Genomic DNA, 26,415 nt, shown 5'->3' on the forward strand with positions numbered 1-26,415 from the left:
TCCTGACTGAAAACATACTTTTCAGACTCCTGCCTTACCAAGCAGAAGATTCATTACTAGGCTAGTAGTGAGGGGGTGGGGGTGGGGGTGGGGGTGGGGGGAGGTGGGGGGGTGGGGGTGGGGGTTGGGGGGGGAGATAGCCTAAGACTCTGCAGTCACGGGGCCCTGGTGCAGGAAGCGGATGGCTTCTACAATGGGCACAGCACCACCCAGTGTTTCATTATTCTTAAACGGTATAAAAAAATTAGGCATTACAAGTTAAAAAACATACCTACGCCTCTGGATCAAACCCAGGGCCTCTTGCTTGCCAGATCTGTGTTCTACCGTAAAGCCACACCTACTCCCATACCTAAGGTCTCTAGTTGGAAATGTTGGTTGGTATAGCTAGGTTTACCATAATCATAAGGGGTTATTAGACCAGAGGAAATGTCTACTTAATACACAGCCGTCGTTCAGGGCTCCCGGGCACCCTATTCCTGCCACTGTAGAGGACTGGTGTTGTATTTAATTTTAGTACTAGGCTCTGGTGTGTCACTGCTGTCAGTAGCTTTAAATGAGGGAATGGCGTCACCCATTTTGCTATTATTATACCACGGCATGGTCTCCGTCACATAAAACAGGCTCAACCACTAGCTGCTGAAAGAAAGGAAGGGATGTGGAGGGAGCCAACCGAACTCTAAGGCAGCCATAACACTTTTTAGACTGGCCAGGAGTGGGCAGGCTAGGCCTGGAGTTCAGGATGGGCCCTGAGGGACAGGGAGCTGGGAGGGTGGCCTCATTAGGCCGTGTCACCCTCCACATCCTCATGCTTGGCGTCAAGCTTTGTGACTAACACTGCCGTCACTCCTTACCCCAGGCCTGTGGGCGTGACCTCCTCACCCCTCACACACAGCACTGGTCTCAGAGACAAGGGTGCAAGGGTGGAGGGATGAGTTACCTGCTCGTTGAGCTGTATGACTTGTGTTTCTAAATCTTTGTCAGATCTGGATGCTGAGCCACTGGATGAAGCCCTTTTGGCAGACGAGGGGCGAGAAGGTGTGGATCCCGGCTTAGCTGCGGGACTTGACTTAGCCGCACCTAGAAGCAAGCAGAATATATTATGAATACAGCCAGCATTAAAGAAGATTTTCAGATACAGTGCAAATGCATGATAGAAAATGAGCTTCCTAAAAACCACAAGCAATGTGCCAACCCCTCCTCAATACAGTCAGAGCCATCAGCTTCAGCAAAAGCCACAGTGTCCTGGGGCAGCAGTGCACTGCGCCTGGAGAGCAGCTGCTCCAGTGAGCAGGTTAACCCTTTCCCTCCAGGCCTCAGAGCACAGCTACAGTGAAGCTGAGTCAGAGGAAAGACTTTGGGTGCTGTGGAGATGGCTCAGTGAGTCAATCCTTATTGTCTAAGCCTGAGGAGCTGAGTTCAAACCCCAAGAACCTCTCTGAAGCCAGATGTGATAGCCCAGGGCTCCTACTGTAAGATAGGAGGTAGAGACAGGCTCATTCTGTGACAAACATTTAGGACCCTCTCAAGCAAGAGAGAATTTGAGGACCAACACCCTAAGTTATATTCCATCCTCCATCTATGGTGCATGCATGTGCCCCACACATGACCACGTAAATCACATATTGCATACACACGAATGATTAAAAGTAAATGACAGGAAACGTTCTTTAGTCATCACAAATTATTATTCTCTGAGAAAGGCCCCATGACAGGTTCATACTTTAAAAGAGACGCTGTACACAGGTAATTGCTTTCTCTTTTAGTAAACTCCGTCCGTAGCTTCAGTAATGGAAGGACAGGGATGGCGACATCTACATGGTAATGAGCACCCTGAGGTCCACTCTTGGTTTCTCAATGTCATTCTTCAACAAAAGGACGTCTTGCAAAGCTGCTGATGGTGCAGAACCAGAGAGGACAGCTTATGGCAAGACACGAAGATGCTCAGGGCAAGGGGCATACGGAGCAGCTTGGAGGGGCAGCCTACCTAGCATGAGGAATGATGGCTGTAAGTTATGAAATGCCTTGGAACACGAAGTCTCTCAGGCCATGAGGAGGGGAGGGAGAGAGGGGCGTGACCAACAGGGAAAGCCGAGAAATGCTAGAATACAGATATGTGGTACCCGAGTAGAGAGTAACTCCAGAGCTGTTACTTAACGGGAGCCTTAGATGGGAGACAGGACATGTAAAGGGAGAGGGCCTTCATAGCAGGAAGCCTACCAAGTTCCTAATAATGCCACACTGTTACTTCAGGTAAGCCTTCACCCCCTGGACACTCAACCCACAGTGGACTTACTGTCTAGAACACAGCGCAGCCATAGGAATGGCTTCTGGAGCCCAAACAGAAGCACCTAGGTATATACAAAGAGGTTGGTGTGCTTCAGAGTAAGAAGCGGGCCTCTCCTGGGATGCACCCCTCATCCCTTTGCTGTTGTACTGACATAGTTCCAGCCAGGCAACAGTCCTCTCCTGTCCACATGATCTCCTGTGTGTTCCCTCTGCCCAGTCAGAATTTCCACCGCAATCTCTCATCCTCTCCCCTTCTAGAATGTTCTTAGAGGGCAAAGAACATGTCTTACTCATGTCAGCAACCCCGGTGCCTTGTAAAATGTTAGGCTAAATACATTTTGGTAAAGGAACAACTTTAGATAAATAGATAAATAGGCAATTAAAACTTGGTTTGTGGTTTCCAACTTCAGTTTCCAATCTTTCTGACAGAGGCAAGGGATTATAAAGGCAGGCATGTAGCAACAGCTGCAAGTTTCAACCAACACCCTAATTACACTGTAGCCAACAGAAAAGCTGTTAAAATTTATATGCTGTCTCTTCAGGTGCCTGGAGTCACTGGTTATAGGTGGGAGTCATCCACACCTCTGGGAAGTCTTAACAATGTCATAGCCTTTAAAAAACATGCCCTTTTGTTATATCAGGAAGAAAGGAATCTTCTTTAAAAGCACAGGGCAAGGGCCACCGGACTTGAGATGGTTAGATGTGAGTGACTTAAGTCAGTGTGCACTCTGAAAAGGGTGATTAGTGGGCCCAGAGACCGCACTGTGTACAGAGTGGACTGGGGGCACCAGGAAACTGTGGTTTGCTTAGAATGGAGAAACTGCTGTAAGAAACTTTCTCTCACACAGAATTCCAGAACCTGACTTCTCAGTTCTGCTGCACGGCTCCTTCGGCTGTAGAACAGACTATGGAGGAGCAGGCAGGGAAGACCACTTTGGCAATGATAAGGCCCTTTCAGAGTTTAATAGCTAGGAGGTCTAATGAAAAGGTACAGAAAGAAATGCTTCTTATCTAAAACCCTGTAAGTGTCTGCCACAGCCATGCACAAGAACTGCTAAAATGATAAAGATGCAGCCTCTCTGGAGTAACAGTCACCCAAGATTGCCCCAGCATGGTACCCTCTTGGCCTTCTTGGGAACAGGCCAGTGATCTGGGATGTTGTGCCTGTCACGCTGGGGCTCTATCTCCTCTGCATGTAACACCCCTCCCCATCTCACATCTGATCTATCTCCTTTGAGTAACTAGGACTTCCATCTTTCCTTCAGTTCTCAGCTTGTGCTGTCTCATCCCCTGGAGGGCACAGTGCCTTTTCCTCAGAGGCTGTACCAACTGTAGCATTGTGGTGACACCTGAGTGCCTCATCTTGAACTAGACCACCATACTGGAACTGCATCTGTTTGGTTTGCCACTGATAAGTACAGCAAGTACAGTGCCTGACCTGGATGTCTTCTGTGCACCGCCAGATGTTGTTGAACACCCAAGCAGAGGCAGTGAATCAGCAATGACACCCAGGAAGCTTTGAAGTACTGATGCCAATGTCAAAGTCACTGACTGGAAGAGCCAACTAGAAAGAAACCATTTGGATGTCAGCCTCCCAGCTGGGTCCTTCCTGTGTTTTCTTTCCAGGCCCCCTTTTTAAGTTACGATGTGGGGTTCCTTTCCATGTGCAATCTGGCCAGTCCACCGACGAAGTGAGTGCAGTCAGCTGATGCCTGGGTTAGGAGCCAGGTTTGGTGTGGGGCTGTCCATATTTCTGTCACTGGCCTCTGCTCACAGAAAGGCCTTCCTAAGAGAATGCATATATACTTATCACTCTAGGCAGGTCTCCCAAAGTAAGTCATCAAAAGATGTGGCCAGTGACAGTGACTAAGCTCAGAGTACCAGGAAGTCATGGCCTCACACTCTGACATCAGTTCCACGAGAAAAGAACAGGGAAGTGGGAAGAAGTTGTTAAACATTGTCCATGCAGAGCTACCACTAACTGTGACTCCAGGGTACTGTCGAATGAAATCTGAAACAAACTGAATGGTTAGCTGCAGAGGAGAAGGACCATCGAAAGGGAACGGAGGCTGGGTGACATGTTTTACATGGCTCATGGGAGAGGTCAGAGCTGGCAGCCATGAACCTCTCTGTGGCTCTGGTTCTCCGAGCCCATGGGCTCAGCCTTAACATAGCACTGGTTTCTTGGATCCTGTAGAGGTCAGCTGGGACCCAGAAACCAGGTCTTTCACACTGGTCTATATCAGTAGAGATGAGAAAGAGGAAGGCAAGAGAATCAGAGTTGGAGTTGTCAGCTGCTCCACCCCCCCACTTACATATTCTCTGTCACACTCATTCACACACTTATTCATATATTTATTTACACACACATACATACTATCTCTCTCACTCTCTCTTTTTTTTTCTTTAATAAAATGTAGTTTTATTTTTATGCTACTCTGTTGTTACATAGGGCATAACATTTTCACAAGGCTTTTTTGGGACTACAGTCAATGATTAGCAAACACACAATATAGTGGTCCAACTCTCTAAAGAGCAATCACTGGACAAACCGGATACCCTCGCACATGTGCACAAATCTGCATGGAAAAGTACTACAGTTTAGACTTGGACTTGTGTACTTTATTTCTCCTTTCTAGTGTATTAAGAAAGGACATGCATTTTTATTTGCCCAAAGCAATGCTTGTATTCTGGCAGCAACATGCTACTTCTATCACAAGGTAAAGTGAATACCAGAGCTACGAGGGCAGGAGGCGTGAGTGAATTTTTATTGGGAAGGAAGTTGTCAACTTAAACAGCAGCAAATGAAGAATGCATAAGGAAACTCCTGTTGTCACAGACAGATGCAACCTCCAGAATATGTGACAAGGAGACATTTCAATCTGTGACCCCAAGCCCAGATGCATTAAGCTCTTTCCCATTCAATCTAACACTTCTGGATTCCTACTAAAAAGGAATTTGTAATAAGAGCATGGAAAAGTTGCTTCTGAAAGGAAACCCCCAAAAAGGTTCAGAAAAGGAATGTAGAAATCAAGAGGTTATTATTATAATTACTTTAAATTGTAATGCACTACATTCCTGTATCTTCATAGTAATATGAAACACAGCCACTTGCAGAACTGGTTCAGATTACTTAAATACCAAATGTGCTGTTAGTCCTCTACACAAGTGTCTGGAAGTTACTCGTGTTTATATGAAATGAAGCTACTGATACTTTTCTACAGCAGTAACTGCACACCAGGAAGGTGGAGACAACACAAACCAAGGGATGGAGTTTTCCCAAAGCTGCAGTGTGAAAAGACTATAAACAACTGATCCCATACACATGAGTGGGCTTCCTTGCTAGAGGAAATCCAAGTAGAATAAGGAATGGAGATGTAAAAGGTTTCTTGAGGGGAAGGAGGCTGGTGCCCTGGATGCCTTTAGTTCTTGGCCTCCTCCGCTGCATCACATTCTTCTCCTGCACTGTCTGATGTCCATAATGTTAAGTTGTCTCTAAGCAACTGCATGATGAGGGTGCTGTCTTTGTAGGAGTCTTCGTTCAGTGTATCAAGCTCTGTAATGGCCTCATCAAAAGCCATTGTGCAGTGTGCAGGCAAGCTCTGGATTATTAAGGATCTCATAGTAAAATACAGAAAAGTTAAGAGCCAGCCCCAGGTGGATTGGCTATGTAGGTTGCATCTCTTTCTTGCTTATATCAAAGGCCTCTTGGTAGGCTCCTTGGGAATTTTCTATCGTTTGTTTTCGGTCATCACCACAAGCTACTTCAGCAAGATACCGGAAATAATCTCCCTTCATTTTCAGATAGAAGACCTTACTCTCTGGATTAGCTGCATTGACTATTAAATACTTATCCAACAATTCCTCACTTACAAACCTCTAACAGTGGACACCATCCTCAATTTACAGATGAAGAAACACTGATCTGTCAGGGCCCAAACAGGGCAAGAAGGAGCAGTGACTTAAAAGCTGCTGCCGGGCAGTGGTGGCGCACGCCTTTCTCTCACTCTCACACACACTCATCACACACTTTTTCACACATACAAGTTCTTTCTCTCACACTCACAGACACACATACTCTCTCTCACTCCCACACACTCATTTATACTCATTCTGTCTCCTTCTCTCTCTTACACACACACACACACACACACACACACACACACACACACACACACACCACACACAGACAGCTCCCACATGGAGGACATGGAATGGAGCACACATTTGAAAAACCCAGTAATGGATCAAGAAGACTTTGCATTTGATATTTCAAATGAAAGAGGTTTTGCAATTCTGATTAGATTGGAGAGAAGCAGATAGAGAGAAATCAATGACAAATGAGGATGTTACCCCAAATGAATAAGCAGAGGGAAGTACAGAATAAGGGCATCTTAGCAACACCTCACATACAAGTCAGAGTATCTCATGTCAGCTCCTCTTCTGGAGGATACAGTGTGGGCGCGTAAAACATCATGTGCTGCGACTGATGGGGACAGACTTACCCTCAGTAACTCACACACCCAGAGAGTCACCACATGTAAAGGACCCTCAGTAACTCACACACACACCCAGAGTCACCACATGTAAAGGATAATCAGTAACTCACACACACACACACACACACCCAGAGAGTCACCACATGTAAAGGACCCTCATGTAACTCACACATCCAGAGAGTCACTACATGTAAAGGAAGACAACTGTGATCTTTGGCTTCTTCTTGTTCACTGACGTCATTCTTTCTTTTCCAGTGCCTATAGTATGTATTGCTTTCAAGCACAGCTCAGCTCAGAACACTTCGCTTCTTTATTAGTCACACCTTTTTTTTCCCTTTTACTTTAAACAACCATAAAGTATATCTAGCTTCTGGGGCCAGGTATTTTTTTCTCGCTTACTGGGACTAACCATCCTAAGAATGTTATCAAGAAAATGCAGCTATCTGTAAAGTTAGTATTGGTATAATCCAGTTATGTAAGCTAATATTTGTTTTTCCATATTCTCAAGGGACCGGGTCACTTCGACTAATGTCCATTCCTGGCTTTAAAGCCAAGGTCCTCAATGGTGGCTGCCTTCTTTGCAGCCCAAATGTCCATCCATTCTGCTGCTGTATCTTCCCAGGTCTCGTGCTTCAAGGGTGCACACGTGGAAACCATCGTGATTTTTAAAGGCCATCCAGTCACTGACTTCCATTCAGATACAGAGTTTTTTCCCTACAGCAACGTCCTGAGACCGTAATCAGCAGTAGCTCTGTTTCAGACGAGACTGTTCTGCCCTTAAGCTTTTCTATTCCCCCTTAATTTTCCCTTTCAAAATAAAAAGGGGGTTCAGAAGCAGAGGGAAATGGACACAAACTCTGCCCAAGTCCCTATAATTCTCCAACATTTCCCCACCGGAGATGGACGTGATTCACAATGCCTGTCTTTGAGCAGTTCCATCTTAATGAAGGCTTTTAGGATTTGGGGCATAAATATGATTCTAAGATATTTTATCCACGGTTGTAAAAAGGAGTGAGTGGCTTGATTCAGTGTCTTGGTGAAGTCAGAGCATCGCTGTGTCTAAAGCCTGTAATTAGTAGCTTGCTTGATGTGTATGGAAAATGCTGCACTTGGAGACAGGAGGCTGGGTAAGGTTCAGAAGGGAGGAAGAAGCAAAGGAAAGTAGTGTCGTCGTCTCTTCTCTTCCTGGCCAGTTCTCTTAAGACTTTAAAAAAATCTTCTCATAATCTGCTGGATTCCTTTTACCAAAACCATAAATGGAAAGTAGCTAATTATATGATATTAATACTAATGTCAAGGACATTAGTGTTAAACTCAAGTGTATGGACACAGACATCCCCCACCCTGATACAAAGCCACTAACCTCTTCCTTACTTTGAGAGACCGTTCCTCTCCTGTTCCACCCCCACAAGCCTCCTTCACTAAAACCTCATAGGACAGCTGAAACACAGCAGGTGGACAACACCTCACCAATGCATCAATTAATCATTCTCAGATGAATCTGACATCACTTCCTGGTTCCCCTCACCTTGGCACACATATTTTGTCTTTTAATTGCGATAATGAACTTGCTTTAAAATCAAACAAAGGGCTAGGACTGGCAGAAAACAGCTGGGCTGGACTGATGGCCGAGGAGAGAGATTCCATGGGCACAGGAAGGCCTTCCTCTGAGATTAGTTGACACCAGAGCCATCAGACTGCAAGAAGACAGACCATTCCCATATGATACTGATTTCTACAAGCTCAAGGAATAAAGACTCTGTCTTTTCCTTCATAATCGGTGCCATCCCTTCACCTTGTAGACTGCCATTAATTTTACTTTGCAAAGGAAAAAAAAATCAAGGTCTCAGGGGTGGCCAGGGTTCAGTCTCAAGGGAATTCTAACAGGGTTCTGGGGGCCCTGATTTTCATGAGCCCATTGAGAGGCTGGCTGTTTATTTTGCAAGGAGCAATTCAAAGCCCTTCTGGCTCTGTCTTCACCAAGACAGCCTGTGGCAAAGCCAGGCTACTGTTCTTTCTAGTCGGTATCAGCTGATAACATGAGCCGTTCCTCTCGGAGCAGCTCAGGGCTGCAGAGAGTATGAACCACACTGATCCTGTGGGAATGAAGACCTGGCACAGCACTTGGCACCATCATCTCATCTCAGGGTGACTCTGGGATGTGGTACTCACTAGCGGAGCCCTGTGCCCCGTGGATCTAAAGGACCCTGGATCTGCTGATAGCTAAAGTGGGGTGACTCGCTGCCACCCTACCAGATTTAAATTCAAGACAGGAAGAACGGGGTTGCTTTCCAGAGTTGGGAGGATCACTGGAGTAAACACAGAATACCTGGGGATGGAGAAAGCTGGCTCAGCAGTTAGAAATGCTTGAGGCTCCCAACACCCACATCAAGAGGCTCATAACCACTTCTAACTCCAGTTCCAGGGTTTATGACCTCCTGTTCTGGTCCCCAAGGGCACCTGCATGCATGTGGTATACTTAAACTCATGCAAACACAATCACACTAAACAAACAATTTTTAAAACATGGGAACCCTCCCCCCCCCTTTTTTTTTTCTTTTTGCTTTTTGAGACAGGGTTTCTCTGAGCAGCACTGGATGTCCTGGAACTCACTTTACAGAGCAGACTAGCCTCAAACTCATTGGTCTACTGCTTTCTGCCCACCAAGTGCTGGGATTAAAATCTGGGCAACTTCTACCCCAAAGCCTAGTACATAGTGCTCACTCTGTTATCACTGTCATTCCTCAGCAAATGAGATCTGGCTTAAAGCAATCAAACACACAGGCTTTCTATTCCAGACACTAGAAAATGAAAGAGCTGGGCTCAAAGAAGAGACTCATCTCTACCAGAACCTCCATAGACCACTATGAGCTCCAAGGCATGGGATGTCCCTCCTCCAGTGAAGGAGGGACACCAATGAAACTACACTGAGAATCAGAGTGCGACAGTGCAGGCTTGTTCTTATACTATCTCTTCATTAATTAATTAATTAATTAATCAATCAACTACCATGTAGCTGGCAAACTCAGCAGATACTGGCATGAAGTAGCAAATGAAGCACAAACGGTGCTTGTCTGTGTGGAGTTTCAGTTCCATCTGGGAACATGGGACTCAACAGTAACACAATAAGCTAGTAATTGACAAAGCCAATGAGAGCATCCCTGCTCCGGGAGAAGGTAGAGCAGAATGGACAGGGAGACCCAGTTAGCTGCATGTGTGACGAGGGGTAGGCTCTTGGTCTTCTCCAGTTTCAACTACTCTCATGGACCTGCAGGGTTCCCACAGGCCACTGGAGCTGAATCTCCTCGGGAACTCTGTGGATCAACAGGGTAGCAAAGCCATTAGCCAGGTGTGTGTACATGTATGTAAGTGTGCATATGAGTGTGTATGCATGCGCATATGTGTGCATGTATATGTGAGTGAGTATATGTGTGAGTGTGTGTGTTGGAAGCGGGGAGGAGCTGGCCACTTTGCTTTAACAGTCTTACTCCTCACAGAGAGTAATGGCTCTTAGAACATCCTCCAGAATCCCTGCGAAGAACACAGAAGAGGCAGGGGTCATCCTCTGGTCCTCAAGACCTCAACGAGAAGGTAAGATTTAAACCAAGATGAAGATGTGATGGATACAATCAGTGTGGCCAAAACGGGCTGTGTGGAGGTCTAATGGGTTTCGGTTCTGTCTCACCATCTCAGGGTCAGCTCAGCTTGCTGTGGTAGAGAATGCACAGGGCAGAGATACAGAGACACACTGGAGGGTGGATGCACAGGTCCTCCCAGGCTTCCATCAAGATCCAGGGCCCTTGCAGAGGGGTATGTCTTAATGCTGGCTTTCAAAGGTCACTGTTCTGCTCTCAGAACAGACTGTGAGGACAGACCCACAAGAGCCAGCAAGGAGCCACTGTAGCCGCTCCTCTTGGTCATTCACCACAGATTTGGTTTTGGTTTGGACAGTGTTTGAGATGTTGCAGTTTGGGGACCTTATTCCACACCATTTACTGCAGCTGCCAGATGCCTGTTTTTACACAATCTACATTTTGTGTAATGTTAATGTTAACAGGAGAAAAAGAAAGGAAACATTCTCAGATGGATGCCATGTGCTATTGATTCCAAAGGGAGAGCCTCAGGGAAGCCAGGCAGAGGCAGACCAGGGAGCCAGCCACGCCCAGTCACTGCTCTGGGGTCATTACACTATGTGATAAATGGCTCTGGGAGAACCTACTATAGAGACTCCCTGAAAGGCAGGCACCTCACTGCTGAGGGTGTGGCTGTCACAGCCGAGCAAGCAGTACCGGAGGACCCCCAGGACCCCTCCCCCAGCTGACCAGCCTGCACAAAGGCAGCCCCTGGGATGGATGGGTAGAGGCTGAGCTCAGGGAGCATGCCCGAGTGGGAGCCCTGACATACTGTCTCTGCTGCCCTGCTCATGGTCCCTGCCAGGGATGATGTGCTTATTTTTAGGCATCATGTGATTCTCCAGTATTTTCCAGACTCTGCTTGAGTCACTTTGGTTTCAGAGAATTTCTCACAGAGGGGAAAATGCAAAAAAGTGCTTCATGTCTTGAAATGGCTCAGGATTTTGAAACTTTTAAATAGCTATTTCAATGTGGAATGTATGTTTTGCAATAAACTGCTGACTTTCTGTGCTTCTCACACCTTGGTGGAAGATGAATCCGGCTTTCAAACATATTACATGGTAAAACCAATCACCACCTTGGTTTAAATTTGTATTTTTCAATTGCCCTCAGAGAAATAACAATGAGGATTCTTTCACCGAAGTGAATGGTTCCCACATCCTATCCTGACACTAATTGATAGCAATGGCCCTTGCCTGTTTTCTGCAGTAGCGGGAAGGGAGTGGCTGATGGAGCCAGCAGACTGAGCCAGCCCACAGAGAAGAAAGACACACAGGCGTTGCCATGACAACACCATCATGGGCGCCACTGTACTTCTGGCGTGCAGTGCTCATTTAAGAAGGAAGCTTATGAAGTAACATGGCCATTTCTGGGGTACCTCCGTATGTAATTACTTTAGATGTGCTGCTTTCAGTTTCAGTATGAGTGCCCGTTGACATGCAAGGTCCCTTTTCTGATGGTGGCAAGCCTGTTGTGTTCCAATAACACAATCTTGTCTGGACTTCCCAGAAAAGCGTCAGAGCTCAGGAAGTTAGAGCTCACTTCAACTACCCAGTCTCCTTTACTTACTGCATATGGCTTCTGTACCAGGGTTTGCGGCTTCTACCAGCCACCTACCAAGCCAACCACGGGTTCCAACACTGCCTTTCCCCTTCACTTCCCGTATCCCACTAATCATTGCGCTGTGTTGACTATACCTCCCTGAAGTCTTCATAGCACACACTGCAACTACCATCTACTTTCTCTTCTCCGCAGTTAGAGGTAGCAGTGAGGTTGTAAGCTTGTATGTGAGCATGCCCCTTCTGTGTATGCTCTCATAAGGCAGGGCAAATACTGCTTTAGCCTTCCAGTGGCTCCCAACAGACCCCATTATAAAAGTATGAGCTCTGTAATCCTCTGTGACAGTCTTGAACATGACATCCATTCCAGTGGTCTCTGTCTGCTGGTGTTTACAACATTTGTAGGACATTCATCCTAGAACATGGAGGTGGTGCGGATCAAGAGACTTTGACAAAGGTGATGGGAAGGCACGCTCACCATTCTGTCACTATGTTGAGGACTCTTGCTAGCACACACACCAGGCAGACTTCCCTTCTGCTCATGAAGCAGCAGTTGCTGAGGAGTAACCATTTTGTTGGAAAGGCCCACATTGGAATGGTGCAAGTGACTTCCAGGAACCAAGCAAGAGTGGCCTACAGAAAGAACCCAGAGAGACTCAGCCCCACAGGTCCAAGAAAGGACAGCATGTGACTCCTTCTCCAGGTGAGCCACTGATGAGATCTTAGCCCAGCGGATATTGGGTTGCTGCATGTGCCTTCCAGATCAGAGAAGCCAGCGGAGCTGCCCTGCACTGTGAGACAACACCTTTGCTCTTTTAAGGTGCCAATTTCAACATACTTACTTATTTCTGAAAGCAGTAACAAGGGACCTGTTTACCCCTACAGCTTCATGGTGCAAAACATCCAAATGAAACAACATGCACATCACTGAACCACTGAACTGAACACATTCTCTTGTGACCTTAACACTGCTCTGTCTGGAATGTTCCTGACCATGCCTCTTGGCTGGCTCACCTCTACTCAGCTTTAAGTCTTGGCTGAGGTTTACTTTTCCCAGCAAACCTTTGAAGAGGCGGCACGGCCAGTTCAGGTGGGCTTCCTCAAAATTCTCCTGGAGTGAGCACACGTTCCTCAGTTTCCTCCCATGACTGCAACTCCTCCAAATATATGGGTCTTGTTGGGATCACCGTGTACTCCCAGAATCCTTTACAATGTCTCAGCAATACCTTAGGGCCACATGACTGAGTATGATTCAAGCCAAGCTGACACAAAAATGCAAGGAGCCAAAGAAATAGGGACTGTTTGCTGTTCTGGCATTTTCTGGGCTGCTATGTAGATGCTGTGTTGTTTTCTAAGTTACAGTGAGGTACACTGCAGGCACTGGAAACAGCTGGACAGACTTTGAAATTTGCTGGTTTTTCCTTGACATAAATGACAACCGCAGCAACTCAAGTTCATCAGACAGATGGGCCTCCTGTGTCAGCTTGTGGGCAAATGGTGACTAAAGGGCAGAACTGGCTTGTAGTTCAGGTTGTTCCTTCAAAGGGAACGCATAAAGTGCTACACACTGCCTTTTCAGGCTGGGATGCTGACTCAGTGGGGGAAGCCTGATGACCCTGACCATGATAAGCCATGTGAAGAGCCAGGTTCAGCATGTGCTCCTGCGAGCTCAGCACTCATTCCTGCAGTGAGAGGGATGCCAGGAGAAGAACCTGGGAGCTCACTGTCAGCTGGCCTGGACGGCAGCACAAAAACAGTGAGAGACCTTGCCTCAACGAGATGGAAAGTGAGAACTCCTGAAGATTGTCCTCTGGCCTCTTTATATGCTGTGACACACATGTACACGTGCACGCATGTACATGCACACACACACACTCTCTCTCTAATATATATATATATATATATATATATATATATATATATATATATATACACATACACACACATACATACACACAGGTATATACATATATAAATATTTATATACATATACATGCACGTACACTATATATATTTACACACAAATATATTTTCATACACATGCATGTGTGCAGACATTATATACACATATATACAATACATATTCACATACACACTTGTATGCACGCAACATGTATATTCACATACACACATATACACATTTATATTTTTCAATACAAATTTATATTTTGCACACATGCACATATAAACATTTGCATACATACAATATATATTCACACACACACACACACACAGAGCCCTGCTTTTTACTTTGTCCAACATACTAAATGACTAAGAAAGACACCTATAATAAAAGCAGGTTCACAGGCACAATGTCATAGCCTGCTTGTGGAATTACAGGAGTAACTCCAAGAGCAACTGTGGTATCACTTCCTTCTGAGAACTGATGAGGTCTGCTGTTGGCTGAAAAGCAAAATTTCACTTTACTGTGTGTATTCAGAGACTACGAGTAGCCCATGAAGAGGAAGACATGGTTAGCATATACAGGGAGTGTCTATGTGGGGACAACCCATGCTGGTTATGAGAGGACCCGAGGCTGCAGGAGGGCCCACCACCAGCCCTTTTGGGTGGAAATATGCCAGTTTTGTTTGTGAGGCTTATTATTCATTACGTTGGCATCTCTCACACCATTTGTTCAGAGATGTATTTGGATAGGAAAATCTGGAAATCAGAGATAAACACCCAGGAACAAGTGACTTCACATTTCCTGTATTCCTGAATATGCTAAGATACAGTACACGTCTCCTCATTCAACATGACTACAGACAAAAAAGGAGGATGCTGCAGAAATCAAAAGCAAGCATGCCACTCCGAGGGTCATCTCTTAGTAATACCCACAGCCTTCATCTTCCTCACTGAACCTCACAATGTGATTGGTATATTTCACTGATACACTCTGTGTGTGTGTGTGTGTGTGTGTGTGTGTGTGCGCGCGCGCGCGCACGTGCAATTCTAGAGGAGGTCCAGTGAGGAACAGGGGTTCTGGAATCATCAACGGACCTCAGATCCCATGTGTCTCACACAGGCAAGTTACTAAAGTTCTGGTTTCAGAGTCCTAAATGCTAAAATGAGGCTGATACTAACAGCCGCCTGTCAGGGCTGTTGTGAGGGACACTAACCTGAAAGGAAGGCTTACAGCAGGTGGTGCTTACTGCACACTGCACAGATACCCATGGATAGGACCTATTTCTTCTCAATTTTAAAGAATCCTTAAAGCTCATGAAAAAGTTTGATTTGGGTATGTGTGTGAGATTTTATGAGTTACAGGACAACAAAATATATGCATATACAGCATTTTATGGCTTCTGCTCTCCAGGATTTCCAAAAATCTAGTTTTAAAGAAAACTATGCATGTGACTTTGGTTCAAGAAAACAAATAACTAAAAAAACACAAACTGAATTCATATCATCTATCTGAAATGCCATCCCAGCAATCAGACAAACCCAGATAATAAAGACAGACACTGCCAGAGGCTCCGATCTGACATTCCTGAATTCTTCCTGCTTCTTTGCTTATGTTTGATATTCTAAACTCATAGATGTCCTGAAAGTGTGATCTGGTAGAGTTCTACTCACATACTATGCTACAGTTTTGTGGCCATTATAGGTAGGTGCCACGTTGTAAAACCTTGTTACCCATCCCTGCACCAAGATATATTTAAACTCCCCCTCAATATGACAGTTTTATGAGGTGAGGCCTTCCAGAGGAGAGGAAGTCATGAGGACAAAAGGAATGCAAGCATCATTCTTAGAAAAAAGGCTCAAGAGAGTGTGTCTTGAGACCCACTGACTCATCTCTGGACACAGTGCAAGGCGCTGTCTATGAACAGTATTTGTGGGAAACAGGTCCTTATCAGACACTGAATCTCCTAGCACCTTGGTTTTGAACTTGCTGGCCCTCTTCTTTGCAAGAAATACATTTCTGTTGTTTATAAGATGAATTTATTTTATGTAACTATAGCAGCTCAAACACATCAGTAGAAAAATACAGGCTTGATTAGGTTTTGAGAAGACAGTATCCCAATAGTTAGTGGTATCTCTTACTTATCTCTTATATGACAGATGTCCAATGAGAAGAAACTTGCTGATACTTTTCTTAATAGACAGTAGGGGGTTCCCTTCAGGAGTTTAATTATCTGTGCCGTCAAAGAATTTCCTTAAATTTTTCTCTAGGCCTTTACATAGCTCAGTGATAACCACATGCAGCTTAGCAATATAGCTGTGTCTTAATATGTACTGGCCATGGAATATAATGGTGATGGTGGTGGTGGTGTAGGGGCTGAGTGCAACACTGCTATTTGACAAGATGTTTTTGGTGCTTTCCTGACATGGAGAGTGAGGAAAGGTCAGGCATCACAGTTAAAACAGAAAGCCAAAGTTAAGGAGAAAAGCTTGGGGAAAGGCTGTCCAAGTCATATACACATATATAGAGGCCACAGCATCTTTAAATAACTAGAAGTACTGAAGTGCTTCATCAGTGCAAACACTAAGAATGAATACACAATAAAAGACCTTTATAGAGAAAGGAAAGCTAAACAGTGTTTTACTGCTTAGCATGTCACTATAAGAAATATCAACAGTTCTTCAGTTTAAAGAATATGTATGGACCTCAAATGTTCAGAAATGAAGAAACTGAATATGGTAAAATATAAAAACTAAACTTTTTAGTAAGAGAGAAACAAACAGTAAATCAATAATAATTTGGTAGATTTAAGTGAAGAAAAACCACTAGTTACACTAAATATGAATGGGCTAATCAATCACTCTAAAAAGGCAGAGATTACCAAAGTGACTTAAAAGACAGGGCCCAATTATATGCTGGTTAAAGGCACACTTTACCTATAAAGACACAGATAGGTGGGTATTTAATAAATAAGGATATTTACATCATTAAAAATCATTCAAACCATAAATATAAAAAAGCAGTAGTGACTACACTGTCTTTATCATTATTCTTAAGACAAAGAGTAGTTTCAAAAATCCTAAGTTCAATTTGATAGGATGACTTAATCATAAATATATATGCACTAGTAAAAGACTCCTCAACAACAGAAATCAAAGCCAGAAGTAATTAAAGAGAGGCGCAGACAATTTCACAACCAATTTAGAAAGACTAAAAATTATTTCTGCAACAGTTATTTGGGATAGACAAGTTCCTCCCATCAAACTAGGGAGAATCTGAAACATACTGTCAAACTCCTTGTTTTACATATTTACAAAGCACTTCTCAAATGAAGAATAATATTCTTTTCAAATACATGTGGTACTTTAAAGGGGGCACATTCTGAACTGTAAAACTAAAACCAGAATGCGGCAAAAACCTCAAAACAACAACAAAACCCCCACTGTGATTATTGTATCTCTGTTGTATCTCCAGCTGTCCTGGAGCTCAGTCTGTAGAGTCTGCTGGCCTCAAATTCACAGAGATCTGCTTGCCTCTGCCTCCTGAGTGCTGGGATTAAAGGCGTGCATCACCACACTTGGCACTATGTTTCTTAAGAAAAAAAAAAAAAAACTAACTAAAAACATAAAGAAGTACGTAAACTTTTCTTTCCCTAAAGATGGTGAGAGACAATGCCTATCTAGATTTTAGATGTTCAAGCAATGCTTGTATGCTGCTCAGCAAACAGCTGGAGAAACACAGTCACATTGGAAACCGAGACAACAGCTTGGAGCAACTGAATGGGGATATCCAATATTCAATAGTGTTTTAAAAACACTATTAGGATTTACTAAAATCTACATTTAGGGATTCAGTGAAGATTATTTAGACACCCAGTGACACTGCCTTGGTACAGTCTGTTTTGGATCCACTAGCATTTCTCCCTAACCTGATTTTAAGGCTGATGCACTGGTCCCGAAGGGAGAGAGAAAGCTCAATCCCCATAGCAACTCTGAATCTATCTAACTATATTTATATTTGGGAGTCTGATTTAAATACATTAGCGTATGTGAATCTACAGTGTGTCTGAGCTGCTGTTGCTATGGAAACCATAATGCTGAATTTCCTTTTAAGTTTTGTAAGTCTTCACACATAAAGCCTATCTCTCCAGACAGCTATGGAATTGCAGGTCGGATCAGGGCAACTACACTTATAAACGTCACGATTCACGAGGGTGCAGACACCTAACAGACAGCTATCATTGTGACATGTGCATTTAAACGCACGGCTGCAGGTGGCAAGTTAAAAACTGTGACAACACAATTCCTCAGAATTCAGTTGGAATTGATGCTACTCTGCAGCTATTCACTCTGATATGAGACCTGTTTATACTGAAGTTGATTATAGCGGAGGTGAGCTGTCCACCCACACACAGATATCAAGATACTTTATGCTTCTTTGAGGCCACAGGAGAAAAGCTTTCATCTGCATTGAAATGACAGAGAAATCTAGCATGCTCTCAAAAAGAATGCACCAAATGTGTGGATTACATCGGCTTTATACAGGAAACCTTCTCTGTTCCACACAGCACAGATGCTGCAGAATCAGGATTCCCTTCCTTGTTAGCACAGACAGGGTCCTCTCTATTATTATTAGATGGACATTACATTCCACATCACTTTCCCACTCTAATCTGGTCCCTTTGTCACTCATGCAAGATGCTTTGAAGCAGCCAGGCATGCGAGTTAAATCAGTCCAAGGCATATCTCTGAGTAGAGATTCATCAGTGCAAAATTAACCAAGTATTCCAAACTGCTACCCTCCCATCCTGTTTCCAACCAGACAAGCCATTACATGTTTCCATGGAGACAAATAATCAAAAATCTGGTTCTAAATCAGTAAAATCTAGTTATCATTCTGTTTTCATATTGAAACCTTGATCTCTTTTTGATTGTCTGTATCCATGGAAACATGTAATGGATTATATAGTTGGAAAAAGGATGGGGGTAGCATTTGTGGTCCTGGGTGAAGGACAACTCATACCATATACATCAAGACCTCATTATACAGATTAGGGTCAGTGTTCTGAATAGAGAATTCTGAGAGAACCCTGAGACCTACTATATCACATTCAAACTCACACATGTGGGACCCGTGCACAGCTGGATCTGAAACACAAGGCCAGACTAGCAGACTCTGATAAACTTTCCAACTTAAGACTCTTAAATCTTTCACTGCTGCCTGTGCTTTGGTACCTACATATCCTGCAATAGATCACGTGCTGGAAACAGATATCCTTGTCTCTGTAATAGGATGATGCTTTCAATATTGTAGTCTCATTTCCTACAATATACATGTCTCAGTCAAAGAGGAACAGATTCTGAAAAAGTCCCTAGAAACCTTGACTAAAGCACAAGGATTCTTCTACTCACAGGTTTAAGCACCTGACTTTCGGGAAACATTTTGACTTACATTTTCTTGGCCTTGTTCCCACCCACTGTCTGAATGTAGGACTTGGAGAAAAGTCAGGGCCTTGTGCACTTCTAGGGGCCTTTCTCCAACTGTGGTCCTTAAAAACTGTGTCCCGCATGTGATGTCTGTCTTGTGGTAATTTTTCTCCAGTAAAGTTTTACTGACCCATAATGTCTAATATTCAGGACACACTTGATTAAAGGGTGATGATTAATTTGCATTCCTGAAAATACCATTCTTCCCTGAGTAAGAGCAACCAAGTAAACACCATCAAGGTACCGGAGTAGTAACAGAAACTACTGCCTTCTGGGACATTAAAAAAAAAAATCAAATTTATCAACTGTTGATTTCAATGTTTCCGTGTTTTGTCACCCGAGAAGGCGAGTTCTGGAAAACACAGACTTCTTTCTCAGGTTCATGGCATTTCATCAAAAAGGACAAGCTCCTCTGTGGCTTCTGTGAGAGGGCTGGCAGTGTGGTCTATTTCTGGGTGAAAGAGCAGAAGTGTTAGAAGGTTAAAAAAAAGAAAGATAAGGAAGAGTTACAATTGTGGAAGAAAAATATTCTGAGGTTTATTATTAGAATTAAAGAAAAAATGCAGTTGGTTTCAAAGTCAACCTGTCCACCAGTAACAGCCACAGAGGCGGGGGTAAGAGGGAAAATCAGCCTGCCTGGGTTCTGGCCCAAGTTCTGCTCACTTCACAGGCCTCTCAATCCCAGCCCCAGGGAGGACACAGTCAACTCCGGCTCTACTAAGGATACTGAGTGAAACAGGTGTCCAGCTGGACCTGCATGACATTTTGTTTCCCAATCTCCTCATGGCTTTTCTTCATCCAGCCTCTCCCTTTGCTTGTGCTCCACACCCCTCCTGGCCTTGTTCAGAGGCTGCCATGCAGACCCCAGGGCCCAGAGTCTCAGGGCACTGATTTTCTGAACTATTATTAATCACGCCACAGGAATCAGCTCTCTACACTATTTTCAGGTGTTACTGTACATTGTATTTCTGCAATTAATATTCATGACCCTCTTTCTAGAAACTTCCCACTGTTTGCTCTGTGAGACACAGATGAGGGAATTCTTGGAAAATGGGGACAAGGCAACAGACTGCAGTTCTGCTTGGAAGGCAAGTGCTGGAGCTGAGGCCAAAGAATTAAGGTCACAGTATGATTGTGGAAGAAAGAATAGTCTAGGTCTGTCCATTCCACACACTACTAATGACTTGAATTCTCTTGACTTCCTTGCCTATGTTCATCCTTTTAAAAAAGCTTCTTCCCTTCACTCCCAAAGATCAGAGCTCAGTTCTCTTCAGTGCCATGGCTCACTCATTGCAAACCTGGACTTGAATACTGATGTCCAACTCACTCCCCAACCCAAGCCTCTTCTGATGAGCGATCCTGAGCGATCCACCGAACCTCTCCAGGCCTCGCTTTACTGACTCCTCAGCGGAGTTAGAAGCCATAGGTCACTCTGTCTCCTTCCTCTGCTTCCCTGAAAGCCACTCCTTAGCTTCTTCATTTTGGCATCTTCTCCGAATTCCAGGGAAGTTTCGTCTCCTTTACTCGGTAATTGTTAGGAATTCCTGAAGACGCCCTCCCCTTATCATTCTGTATTCACTTCTAGCTTCGCTTAAGCAACACTCACAAATGTGTGGCTCCTGCTTGTGTGCATGGGTGCACGCGTGTGTGCACGCGCACACACACACACACACACACACACACACACACACAATGGTTATTCAGATCATCTTTTGGATGCTGCAAAGAAACCTGAAACTCAGTATGTTAAAATAAATACTGTGTCTTCTCAGCTTGAGCTCTTTCAGCACTTACTAAACGATAACCTCATCCTTCCAAGTGTGGGAGACAAGCCAGGAAGTCACGCTTGGCAGCTCGCTTGCTCACTCCAGGATCCGTCCATTACCACAGCCCAATCCAGTTACTCCCCAAATATCTCGTAGACATATGTATTCTTTTTCTTTTCCTTCCATATGAAGAAGACCTCATCTAACAGACTGGGCAAGTATACACACTGATCTTGTTACCTCTAACAATATATTTTTTTAAAACAAATTATGTCTAAAATCTTTTGAAGATGTCAGATTCCCAAGGCATACAGACTACCTGGGATATAGCTATAAAATCAGATAGATAGAAAAAAAATAGGGAAAAGGTTTCTAAGTATGAAGCTAACGTATGATAGTAAAGCTACCTGTGTCTATTATTAACCATAGCTAATCCACACTGACTATAGGATGGGCAAAACTTTAAAGAGGTCTGTATTGTAATAGGTCTGAACAGTGGGCTCTGCATTTGTGATGGAAAGAAAGTTTGGAGTGTTTCACTGTTAATGGTTTAATACATAACCAGTGTGTATATGTGTATAACAATGACCTCACTTCACAATAACATACGTTGTCTGGTAAAGTTGGTTGTTTATGGCAAGGATATTTCTAGGATATTTTAGAGGGTTTTTTTTTCCCACAAAACTTAAAATATTCCTAAAAGTTCTAGGTATGTATCCTCAATAATTTCAATTTTGAGGACAAGGACTCACGACAAATCAAGTGTCTGCAGTAACATGCAAACCCCTCACTGATTTCCTTCAAACATCTCTATAAAATGACCCACACTTAGCACTGTGTCAAGTCATATTATAATCTGTTTTGCCAGCAATTAAGCACTAAAATACTTTGATCTAAATCAAAACTACTCAAAAAGTTTCAGGAAAATTAAGAGAGAGAGAGAGAGAGAGAGAGAGAGAGAGAGAGAGAATATCTATCCTCAGGGTATTAGGTTAATAGGCAGCTACAGAGATAGAGCATGTATGGCTGTGCCTTTTTAGTATCTGAAATCAAGATTAGACTCACACGACAAATGGATCATAGAAATATCAGCATGGTCAACAGACAATACTGAAAACCATCCAAAGGCACGAAAGTACTGTCAATCACAAGCACAGACCGAAACACTGTAGAGTTGGAGCCATTTCCTATGAGAAGAAGGACAGATGTCCTCGTGACATACCTGCTGTGGGGGAGTTTGCATGGTGAGACTTCTTGGGCAGGTTGAAGATCTGTTCACCAGGGTCAGGGGGAGGAATTGCATCTTGCCCTTGTCGGGCTTCGACAGGATCATACTCCTTCCCATCATAGTTAGCATCATAGAATTTCTTAAACCACTGAATAAAATCCAGGTTGTCTTGGAAACGCCCCTTCACCAGCTTCTCCACTGGGATTACCTGCAACGTCAGGTCACCACATGAGTCACAGACCTCAGACTAGCTTGAAGTTTTATGTGTTTGTATCCTAAGAAATGCTTGCTTGCCATTCTTTTGTAAGCACGAATTTAAAAGTTTTATTTATTTTGATTTATGTGCATGTATGTGCACCATGTGTGTGTAGTGCCTGCTGAGGCCAGAAGAGGTCACTGGATCAGATTCTCTGTAGCCATCAGATAGTGGGGCTTGGAACTGAACCAGAGTCCTCTGTGAGAGTGGCAGATGCTCCTAACCACTGAGTATTTCTCCAGCCCCACTGCCTGCAATTATTGACCACTGATTGTTTCCCTGGCTTCTCAGTAGTATTCTACAATTAACACAACTTTTAACTATTTAAAGACTCGGTAAAAGCAAAATAACAACAACAACAGCAACAACAACCAACCAACCAAAACCCACCACAACCACCAACAACCAAAAAGCCCCAGAGTGGATTATCCTGTGAAACTGAATATTCCTGAACAACTGAAAAAGGACTATCGTTAGCTGTCAAGATGGGGTGACCTGTCTCATAGTTCCTGTACAATAGTCAGCCAGTGACAGAGGAGGTAAAATCCAGTAACTCTTCAATGTGGGAAGCATGGCACCATTGCAGTTCCTTTAATAAAAGAAATAGCGACCCACTGAATCACAGCTCAGTAACCAAGTTCCTCTTATATCCTTTGCTGAAATTCCAGAGGTTCCTGTGGGAGTTATCGGGAATCCTGGCTGGTTCTGGGTTGTAGTGGAAAGCTTACTCTGAGAAGCTGAGCTTCCTGTCTGTGAAGCTGATGTGCATGTCATGTGCCTTCTTTGTATGCGCCCATTGACCCTCTTAATGACCCTCCTCTCTGTCCTCTGCACTCCCGCGAGGCCCTAGCTGTGCTCCTGGGTTGCTCATTCATGGGTCCTCTACTGTGTGTTGGGATGCTTGTCTGTATTTTAATGAGCTCTGTCCCATGTATCCCATTAGCAAAGTATCTGTTTCTACTGAGCTGCCCCTGGTTCGTGTGCCCTATCTGATAGCTATATTCCTTATAAGAGTTTATCTCAATATAACTGGGCCAAGAAATAGGAACACACTTCAACTTGGAAACAGTGTAACATCTCAGACCTGGTATTTTGTAAGGAGATTGAATCACTATACATATCCTATACATGAGATAAGTCCCTCTATTGTGGTTTGTTGTTTTCTGGTTTTGTTTGTTGGCTTTTTTGGGGATGGGACCTTACTATGTACCTCAGTTTGCCTCTCACACTCATAATCTTGCTGTACTTTCTCAAGTGGACTGCAGGCATACGCTACCGCCAGACTGTGGTACAGAGAGTGATGAACTAAGTTGTGTCTCAGGATGCAAATGTGCATGTGTGTGATTCTGACAGAAGCCCAGTGCACCAGGAATGCAAAGCTTCACAGGACAGCATGAATGGAAACGGAAGACACTAACCCTGCAGCAAGTCCTTGCCACCTTGGAAACCATATGCCACTGATGGTCATAAATGCCAATAGGGCCACTTTAAAAGAGAATGGAAAACAGTCTGTGGGATCCCCTCCCTGATCCACGAGTTTACTAGCTCTGGGTAGTTAGCTAGGTTTTCTGTACCAGGTATGATTTTCCTATTGTAGAGAGGGTCTTAAGTAGAGAGCTGTTGGTTACCTCCAAGTACGGTGCCACTCTATAGTCTTAGGGATAGCATGCTGTGCTGGTGCTCCTTTCTCTCCTCTGGAAGCTGACCATGGTACTTTCTGGTACCATGAACAACAATTAATGAAAAATAGAGGCCATAAATTTGAAAGAAAACAAGGAGGGGTGCAGATGGGAGGGTTTGAAAAAAGGGAAGCAGAAATGATAGACTTATATTATAATCTTGAAGGTAAAAGAAAGGAACTGAAAAGAAAAAAAAAAAACCAGAATCAACTATAACTTGGAAAAAAAAATCAAGGGAAACACCCAGGCTATATTACATGGTCAGCTAAGTCATCAATAATATATTTTCCAAAAATATTTGTTTAAATGCAGCTGCAATAGAAACCAACAGAGGTGTGGAACAAGATAAAGAAGTTTCTGGAAGGGACATTTTCATCAAGTTGCACCTGGTCCTGGTGCTGCTGTGTCCCGCCTCTTGCTTCTCTTGAACTCTCGCTGGAAGGATTCCTGGTCCATTCACACTTCCCCTGACTTCCCTGTGGATTTCATTACAGTTGATGTCTGTTTGCTTTTGACGAGACTGACTGGTAAGTGACTTGTAGCACAATGTCCATCATGAACACGGAAGCAATCTGCTGCCTGTGTGTGGGAGCGTTACATGATGGTGGAATGCAGTGGCTCATGCTCTCGGCTTAATTTTCTATTCCTGGTTTGAGGAAATAAACATCAACGAATCCCTCTGGCAGACATGACAGGTACATGATACTGTGTCTCTCTAGGGATTTGACAGTCCTGTGCCAGCATCCTTGCTGGTGGGGCTGACGGGCTGGGAGGACAGTCTCCTTCCACTGCAAACTTGTTTTTCAACATTCTTAGCTCTTCTGTTCCCTGAGTGTCCACTAATAGAAAGACAAACAAAGCCCTCTGATTTACAGCAAGTTCCAGCCAGAAACCTATAGACTGGTGTTTCTCCTTTCAAATGTACAAGAGTAGTTTTAAAAGGGAAAGAAAAAGGTGTTTCCTGAAGGAACGTAAGGAGAGCCCACACAGCTGGGGGTGCTGGGAAAAGGGCTATCTGGAAATTAGGCAAGGGCGGAAAGGAATAAAAAGTTAAGATTTTTCAGAGAAACATATTTTCTGTTTCTTTTCTTTTGATTTGAAATAGTGGTCTTGCATGTATTGTCCAGGATGTTCTCAAACTCTAAGGCCTGAGCAATCCTCCTGCCTCAGACTTAAGAGCAGCTGGGAACTACTCTGGCTGGCTGAGAGCATAAAATATATAATACAAACTCTGAGAAGAAGCAGCCAGATTTTCTCAACATTCTGGTAAGAATGCTTCTTACTTAGGGAAGCAGTGAATTGAATTGAATTATTAATCTTTCCTCTAGCCTTCATCTCTTATAACCTACTATCTTTTTTTTTTTATCTTGTAGCCTATTTATTCCTTTTATTACTATGTGTTTTTCAAAGAGTTATGTTTCTTCTCTGCTGGTTTCTCTCTTTCCCCTTGTTTACAACTCATGCCTTGTTATGCTAATTCATTATAAGAGATACAGTCAGTCATACACATTACGAGAGAGAAACCCTAAATAATGAAACACATATTATTAAGTGAACATCTGGATAGCAGCCAGCACTCCTGGAGAGACCAGTGGTTCTTAGCCCCATAGAAGTTGGGAACAAAAGATTTCCATCTGTGTTACTCTAGGGCAAAATTATAATCTGAAGGAGAAAAGCAACATTCACGAAGGCTGGGGTCCTAAGGGACACACTATATTGGCCACTGTTGTCTGCATCTCTTCGGTACCTTAACCACAAGGAAGGAGGGTCCCAGTCCTCTTCTACAGAGGAGCCCCTTTAGATGATTAGAAAATGTAAATTACTTGCTTCAGTCTTGGGAACGAGACTCATATCCACAATGGGTCCCCCTGTTAACAAGTTGTTTTTTCCAAAGGAACAAAATACCCAAAAGAACTCCAGAGGCATCTGGTAAACATAAAAGCTTCTTATTTGCAACACTGAGAAGCTAACAGGCTATAACATTTAGGACTCCTGCTAAGAGGTTTTGTCTAATGGCTGCAGGATTAAGGATTTCTTAAAACAAAAACCTCACATGCACATAAAAACTCAGAGCTGTTGTTTATATATGTGCAGCCACCCTCCAAGGGGAGTTATCTAAGT

At 43.8% G+C, this 26,415-nt stretch overlaps 1 pseudogene across 1 annotated transcript in view; it reads right to left on the minus strand.

The window, feature by feature from the left end:
• The window catches only part of LOC117702305 (microtubule-associated protein RP/EB family member 2-like), a 41,991-nt pseudogene that overhangs the window by 14,953 nt on the left and 623 nt on the right, over positions 1 to 26,415 (minus strand). Inside the window, exons 3-4 of the transcript XR_013070373.1 lie at positions 22,354 to 22,567; positions 938 to 1,077 (exon numbers count right to left, since the gene is read on the minus strand). The product of XR_013070373.1 is annotated as a microtubule-associated protein RP/EB family member 2-like (transcript). The remainder of the gene's footprint in view (positions 1 to 937; positions 1,078 to 22,353; positions 22,568 to 26,415) is intronic.

Source organism: Arvicanthis niloticus, unplaced genomic scaffold (assembly GCF_011762505.2).
Source record: "Arvicanthis niloticus isolate mArvNil1 unplaced genomic scaffold, mArvNil1.pat.X pat_scaffold_676_arrow_ctg1, whole genome shotgun sequence".
Taxonomy (NCBI): domain Eukaryota; kingdom Metazoa; phylum Chordata; class Mammalia; order Rodentia; family Muridae; genus Arvicanthis; species Arvicanthis niloticus.